Raw genomic sequence first — 8477 nt, forward strand, 5'->3', positions numbered from 1 at the left:
TATCATCTATCTATCTATCTATCTATCATCTATCTATCTATCTATCTATCTATCTATCTATCTATCTATCATCTATCTATCATCTCAGATTGCTGAGGAAATGTAGAGAACTGAACGGGAAAAATGAGAAATGAAATGGTCAAATTCCCTCTAAGTTCCATAGAATTTACTGCCTAGTAAGTGTACTCTTCTTTCTTGGAAATAAACCCTACAGAATTTGATTACTTGAGAGTAAACAGGCTGGCAATTGGGACAGCCCTTTGAAACCTTTCTCCCTTTACAAATCAAAGCCCAAGATGTCTCCAGGAGAGCAAGCCTGCTTGGAGATCACCTAAAGGACTTGCAATCTCTGAAGTTTCCCTTTAGAAAAATCACCCTGAGAAGGAGTGCGCTGGTTTTCCAATGAAGCCTCAATAGATATGAGAGGGAGGGATATGTTTAGAAATCCTTTCTATGACCTGCGAAATTGGTGATCATTTAATAACAGGGTATATAACGATCATGCATTGGCAGAACATATATGTGGTAAGTACCATGTAATCACCAAGCAAACTCCTAATTATTTTAGGCTTACAAACCAGGACACGTGTTAAATGATATTTTGGGAACCATCGAATATAATTACCAAGCTGTTTAACTCTGGAGGAACACAAAATTACTATGCAGTTGCACCAGGACTATATAGTTACTGACCATGCCCCATCTTCTCCTTTTTGGATGCTAAATGGCACATTTGTCCATAGATGAAGAATACTTTGTGCATTAGCTAACTTGTGCATACTTCAGTCTGAGTAGCTATTTCATTTATTTTTCTTGGTTAACACTGGCAGATATTTGCCGGTGTACTCAGAGAAGTTTTAAAGGCCCATTATGTAACGCCAACAAAACCCAAAGCCAAGTTGCCAAAGACCCAGCCCATACTGGCAAAAGAAGATGGCATTGAGAATGGCTAGTTTATGAACCAACTTACAGAAGAGCCTAAAAAAAACCAGGGAGGTCCAAAATTTCCCCATCTAATTTCTTGTCTAATCATAACTATTGGCTTCTCTCATTATAGCCTGAGAAATAAATCCTTATATTTGCCTTGCCTTTCACTTTCTTTCACAAGGTATTTTCATTCTACTGTTATGACTCAAAGAGCTCCCCAAGAATCAGAGAATAAAAATGGTCCATAATGCCCTACATTTTGTCCAAGAAGCTCAGCATAGGGGATGTGGTTTCCCCTCTCCTCTTTTTATCCTCAAGGCAACCCTGTGAATGTGTTAGGTTAAGGTACTCTGATTGTCCCTAGATTACCCTGTGAGCTTCATGGCGTGGTGAGGATTACAACCCTGGTCCAGCAGCTTAAGCACTGCACCACAACAAACTCATATCACAATCACTGACATCAAAATAGTCATCAACAAAAGAGAGTGGAGCCCATTTGTCCTGGAGCCTCTGGCACAACTTGCTCAAAAGAAGTCAGAAAAGCCTGGCATGGGGTCTTGATATATTTGAGGGTTTGGTGATCCCAAGTGAGTGGTCTCCAGCTGCCCCTGAGCTTCCCAGTGTTCCTTCATTCACTCTTCTTGTTTCACATTTAAACTGCTGTGAAGAATCTACAGTCTACACTTTGTCTAATACAAGGGTCAGCAAACTTTTTCAGCAAGGGGCCGGTCCACTGTTCCTCAGACCTTGGAGGGGGGGCTGGACTATATTTTGAAAAAAGAAGAAGAATGAATTCCTATGCCCCACAAATAACCCAGAGACGCATTTTAAATAAAAGGACACATTCTACTCATGTAAAAACATGTTGATTCCCGGACCGTCCGCGGGCTGGATTTAGAAGGCAATTGGGCTGGATCTGGCCCCTGGGCCTTAGTTTGCCTACCCATGGTCTAATACATCCTATCCCTGTGTTCAACCAGTGGAATTTTTGCTTCCTTTATCGTTGCCTACAATTTGACAGCAGGAATGTTCTGATTCAGCTTTCAGCTCTGGGGTCTTAGATGCCCCTTCCTGCACAGATATGTTCATCTCCACAGTGAAGGGACTCCTCCAGACTCTCAATGTTTTCCAGGAGGGATTCAGGCACATACCAGGGAATTTAAGTTTCCACAATTAAAGTGCTGTGCCACCCTAGTACAACAAATGCTTTAAAGAACAACAACAACAAAACAACAACCACAACAACAGAATTTCTGCAGTTAAGAAAGTGATGAGGAAACACAACAAAAGGTGTGGAATGAATGGGAAGACAAACAAATAGCCCACAAGCAAATCAGGAAGAATGCTTGGTGCCGTATAACCTCTGCACAAACAAATCAGAATTAAATCTCAATAAAGACCATAGCCATAATGAGCTTGTAGTATAAGCATTTGTGGCTGGGAGAAAGAATAAAGATATCTACATAGGATTTCATTAATATCGTATTAGTTCATGATGCTACTTCAAATGCATATGATATTTGTTTGTTTAGAATATTTATTTGACACACACACAGAAACACACACACATATCTCTCTGTATATTAGCCCACTTCTCAGGGCAGTTACAGATGATCTGTTCATTGCACATTCATCCTGATCTGCATGTAAAATGTTTATGCAGGAGTTAAACTATGCCCTGTTTATATTGAACATTTGTTCTTATTGGTTTATGGGGCAGTTACATAACAATGAGCATTCATCCCAATTTGCTCACAGAGTGTTTACACACCTTCCTCATTAATCAGTCATTCATCCCACACTTTTCCATGCATTTCCCCATGAGTTTCCAAACTGAAAAACAGGTCCAAAATAGTTAGATAGCACCAAGGACATTAAAACGGTGGTTAAGCAACAAAATAATTTACCTTGAACAAAATTCTCCCCAGAATGCCCAGAACAACGCAACAGCCCCCCCCTCTCTGTGTGTGTGTGTTGGCCACAAGGCACCAGGAGGACCATTGATCAGTTTTGCCCCTATGCTTGAAATTCATTCCCATCTGCCCACCCACTAACTCCAAAAAATGCTGAATGGGACTGCATGCAAAAATGCTGAATGGAGGTGGGTGGGAGCATTCCAGCCCAGCACTTCCTTTCCCCTCAAATAAGAAATTTCTTTGCATATTGGGAGAGCAAAAGTCCAAAAACTGGGGCATGTCTGCAAAGAAATCACACAGTTTTCTTCATAGGGAATTTGCCTTTGGGTTTGTGTGTGTCTCTGAAATTGGTTCTGCCCTTCATAGTTTTGCTTGCTGGATAGTCTTGCCTCACGACAGGACTCAGACTATTTATGGATGTATCTGTTCTATCATTTCTCCAAGGAACCCAGAGCACAGCTTCTGCCTCACTAGAATCTGAGGTCAGTCAGACTGAGGCAGAAGACTTCCCTGAGGGCACCCAGTGAGTTTCACAGCCGACTGATGGTTTAAAGCTGTTTCCTGGTCATTTCAAAACGGAGATTCTTATCTTATTTGTTTTACCTTTGCTGCCAAAGGCCTAATGCCTCTGGATACCAGTTGTTGGGAATCGTAAGTGAGGAAAGTACTGTTGCATTCTGGTCCTGCTTGTTGGCCACTTTGAGTACAGGTTCCTGGACTAGATGGACCATTGGTCTGATCCAGCAGGACTCTTCTTATGCTCTTATATAGCCTTTGGGTCTTTTATTAGAAGAACCAACTGGGCGAGCTGGCACCAAGTCTGCTTGCAATGTGTTGTTATGCAAGAATGCCCGCTCTGTGCGCATGTGCAGAATTAGCAAAACATCCCACCCTGCCAAGACGGTCTTGCTCCCCCAGAGCGTGTTTGGCAAGCCTGCCGTCAGCAGGTCAGAGCTTAGTCAAAGCAACAAAAAAGCCACACAATGCTATGCAAAGTCTGACGTGTGGCAAACAGAGGGCCTACGTGCTAACTTTGTCTCCTCAGAAAGGCCAAGATGCCACTCAGGCATATGGCTTCGCTGCATGCACAGGCCTGTCTGCTTCTTTCATACAAGCGCAGATACGGTTCGCCTCAAGAAACATAATCAGCCGTAGCCCTATATTGTCTTCGAAGAAAAGAGGGTGGTTTAAAAAGGAAAAGAAAAATGACTCTTGCTCTCTTAACCCATTAGGAACTTTGTAGCAGGTGCCCGTCACGAGAATGAGGGACTCATTTACCCAGCAGAGGGCCTCACATTTGGACCGGCCCTACGGTTGCCGGATAATTTGATGTTCAGTTCCAGGACAGTAGGAAAGATGCTGAGATTGCTGCAGACAGCCTGTGTGGTACAGCAGTTAGAGTGTTGGACTTGGGCCTGGGAGACTAGGGTTCAAATCAGTTGTGAAGCTCACTTGGTGACCTTGCAGGCCAGTCACTCTCAGCCTAACCTACCTCATAGGGTTGTTGTGGTAGTTAAATGACGAGGAGTATAACCATGTACTTTAAGCTCCTCGAAGAGAGAGGTGGGATATAAATGCAAACAAGAAAAGAAGAAATAAATAGATAAATGTATGTGAGAGTCCAGCAAGGCCCTTCACCTCAAAAACGGTAAAATGTGCATGGCATTATTTATTCAAATTGGTCAGTTATAATTAAAGTTTATGTTTCATAACTACATAGGAAGGTAGATGGAAAACAAGGACATTTGACAAACTGGAACTGAGCGACACTCAGCAGTTTTCTTTTTCAGGGATTATGGTGGAGCCAGTTTCCTGAGCTTGCTTTCTGTGGGTTCAGATTCCCTGAGATGACATTGGGTTTCAAGCTCAAATGGGAGTCTCTCCACTGAAAACATTCTCCTTGCCATGTTTTCCACCAGAAATGAGCAGACTCTGCAGGGCACCGCCCTTTCTGAGAGCAATTTTGCTGGAGACCTTGCCGACAATTGGCTCCAGTTTGCAGACCATAATAATCAACTTCTTGGAAAAAACTGGGCTGAGTTTTGGAGTCAAGCTCTTGCCAGTTTCGGGTTTCTTAAGGTATGTTTCACACCACTGTGTTATTATTAACTGCTAGCCATTACTTATTTGCAAAGGATGAAAATTATGAAGCCCATTTTACTCCGTGCCTGAGAGATCCATTAAATGAAAGAAGGAATACCTGTTTTTCAGTTGCAATTGTTGGAAGGTGTTAAGACAGTGGACATCTGAAACCACCGATTCTGGCAAAGGGTCCCAGGTACATTATTCTGAGCCACTCTCTTGCATGCTCTCTGCTGTACTTGCCACAATTCAGATGATCTTTGACTAATGATATAGCAGGTGGCAAGTAACAGAACAGGGATTCAAGCTCACTCCAGAACTTCAGATTTGTGCAGTTAAAGTGTATCAAAGCACTCAGTTACCCTGGTGCATCAAATCTACTACAGTACTTAAAAAAACAGAATGGACCTTTTGTGGTTAGAAATGTGATGGGGGGAAGCCCTGAAAAGTGCAGGGTGGATGAAGGATTAACAGGAAGATGTGTAAACACCACACCAGCAAATCAAGATGAACACTTACTGTTGAATAACCTCCCCACAAATGAATTAGAATAATGCTCAATATAGACCAGATATAGTCTAACCATCACATCAGTTTGTGCAAGCAAAGCAGGATGAATGATCTTCAAAGATGAGATATAGGGCGCTCCCAGACTGTGGCTGTTCTCTGGTGGGATTCGGCTGCATGCCAGAAAATGCAGGTTGCACAGTTATAGTTGACTGGGGAGGTCTTGCACAACAAACCAGCTTCCTCAAAAGATTGGACTTTTTGAGATAAGGAAGGTGACGGGGATATTGTTGCATAGGCAACCCATGAACAAATCAGAGTGAATGCTCTTGGGCTCTTGAATAGCCATCATGGTTTAATCTCCCTGCAAACAGAAACAGGTAATCTGGAAGTGTCCATAGTCTAACCTCTGCATAAGCTTTGTGCCAACAAAACAGGGTGAATTGTGATTACATAGGTTGTCTGGAGTAACCCCAAGATGACAGGGTTTGACTTTGTCCTTTAAACCACAGCAACCTTGGGCAGAGTTGGCAGACTGCCCCTGCCTGCTTGGCAGAAGGGCCAAGGAAACAGGCACCCTGAAGCCCATGAGGTTTTTTTTTTTATAATCCTACATGCTATGGTTGGTGGTAGAAACTGCAAAAAAGAGAAAATGTTATCCGTTTCCTATCAGGTTCTTGAGAGTAGGGCTCTCTGTGTGGGTTGCCTTGAGGCAATACCTGCACCAGATGAAAGAGTGTTGATAGCTTGGTGACATGCTGCCATGGGAACGAAATTGATGCAGGAACATATTGGGGATGTTCTGAACTAGAAAAATGCAGAGAAGGGGGCACAAACATTAGTTTATTCATCAGTTGAAAGACTGCTGGTTGCTTTTTAAAGTGGTCAACACAGCCTTCATATGAGTGCAATTGAAGCGCTCAAACTGACCATGTGTAAAAGTTGAAACTTCATGAGGCTTGTCCATGCCCAAATCCCAGTGTGCCATTGGTCACTCCCAAGTCTTCTGTTCCTTTTCTGATGGGCTGAAATCACCACTTGTTGACTTCTACCAGTCATTTTTGTGGAGCGCCTTCCAGCCTTAACAGCAGAAGCTATACGGCACCTCAGAAGCAGCCTTGTGTGTTGGACGTGGTGGGGAGAGGACTGTGGGCCAGGCTGGGATTATTTGGTCTCTTGCAGATTCAGCAGCTACACTGATTTACAACCACTGGGATTCTGGCCCAGAATTTTATTGTAACTGTAGATCAGGAAGAGCGAACTTACTGAAGGTCACAGACACTTCAGGTTACAGACTCTGCTAACCCAGAAATAGTACCTTGGGTTAAGAACTTTGCTTCAGGATGAAAACAGAAATCGCATGGCGGTGGCGCGGTGGCGGCAGCGGGAGGCTACATTAGCTAAAGTGGTACCTCAGGTTAAGAACAATTTCAGGTTAAGAACGGACTTCCAGAACGAATTCAGTTCTTAACTTGAGGTACCACTGTACTATTATTGCACCAATGGCATGTCTCAGAATAAACCCATGAAAGTAACAACCCAGTTTGAAGGGGCCTTGCGTCTCTAATGGTAGGGCTGTCCCCTGGTCCACCTAGTGGAGAGTTGCTGTCACTGCCTGGTCCCTTGCTGAAGACCCCATACACCAGCGGTTTTCAGCACTGTGACACCCTAGGGTGCCTTGAATGATGGTCAGGGGTGCCTCAGGCAACACTGGCATCTTTCCTTCCCTCCCTCCCTCCTCTGATGCCCTCTCGCGTCTCTGCCTCCCAAAGGCTTGCGTGGCTGCTGCCACTGCTGCCTCCCAAGGTGAGTAAGATGCTGGCCTCACGTTCACCTTTGGCCAGTCTCTGTTGGGCCCAACTAAGGCTGGAGGCATCCTCTTCCCAGGGTGGTGTGGTGTGAGGAGGCACCTCTCTTTGGGCAGGGGGCGGGGTGGCTCAGAGAACAGGGGTGGTGGTGGCGGCTGCCCAGAGGACTCCCAAGGAGAGGGAGGAGGCGAGGAGGCTGAGGGAATACTCCACAAGGGAGGGTGTTCGAAAAGGGGTGAGAGGCTGCTAGCTCTGCAGGCAAGGGGTGACATAACTGGGCTCCTGTGCCCCACAGGGGTGCCGCAGAAAGAATGTAGTTGGTCAGGGGAGTCGTGGACTCCAAAAGGTTGCAAACCTCTGCATTACACATTTGAGGCAGCCCTGTCCATTGAATACCCACTAAACAAGCACTGGGTCCATTTGTTAAAAGAGCTTTAGATTACCATATTTTTCGCTCTATGAGATGCACCAGACCATAAGACGCATCTAGTTTTTGGAGGAGCCAAACAAGAAAAAAATATTCTGATTCCCAAAAGTCAGAATAGCAAAAGGGATCACTTTGCAGCGAAAGCAGCAATCCCTCTTGCTGTTCTGGCTTCTGGGATAGCTGCGCAGCGTGCATTCGCTCCATAAGACGCACACAGATTTCCCCTTACTTTTTAGGAGGGAAAAGTGAGTCTCATAGAGCAAAAAATACGGTATTTGGAATCTAAAAGCAAGAATCATGTTTCTCTCCCTAGCAGAAGCATCCCTCCTCCTTTCATTTGCCTTTCCCTGTGACTCTATCCTTTTGTATCTTTTGGTCTTTGCTTCAATATCCCATTGACAGTTCATGACTAATTTGCTGCTGCCTCCAGCTATAAAAAGCATCTTGCAGCATCTCTTGCCTTTACTGCCCCCCCTTCCCCCCATCCTTTTCATGGGCCTGTGGTTTGGGTGGCTTCCCGCCACAGTGTTATTCATTTATAACACCATAACGATCTGATTCCTTGCTGCTATTTTTAAAGTAATTACATTTAGGCTAGAACGATGTTACATAGAGCAGCAGCACCGTGCTAATCAAGCACTGGGCCATTATTTAATCACCGAAATGTGTGCTCTAATGAAGAAGCAGCTCTTTGATATCCGAGCCACTTAAAGCAAGCCATCTTGGCAATATTGCTTGGTGCAGAACCCTTTTAATGCCACCTGCCACCGTCCGAGCCAAGATTGCCTTAAAGCAGCCAATGCCAGAATG

This window comes from Podarcis raffonei, chromosome 10, assembly GCF_027172205.1.
Source record: "Podarcis raffonei isolate rPodRaf1 chromosome 10, rPodRaf1.pri, whole genome shotgun sequence".
Taxonomy (NCBI): domain Eukaryota; kingdom Metazoa; phylum Chordata; class Lepidosauria; order Squamata; family Lacertidae; genus Podarcis; species Podarcis raffonei.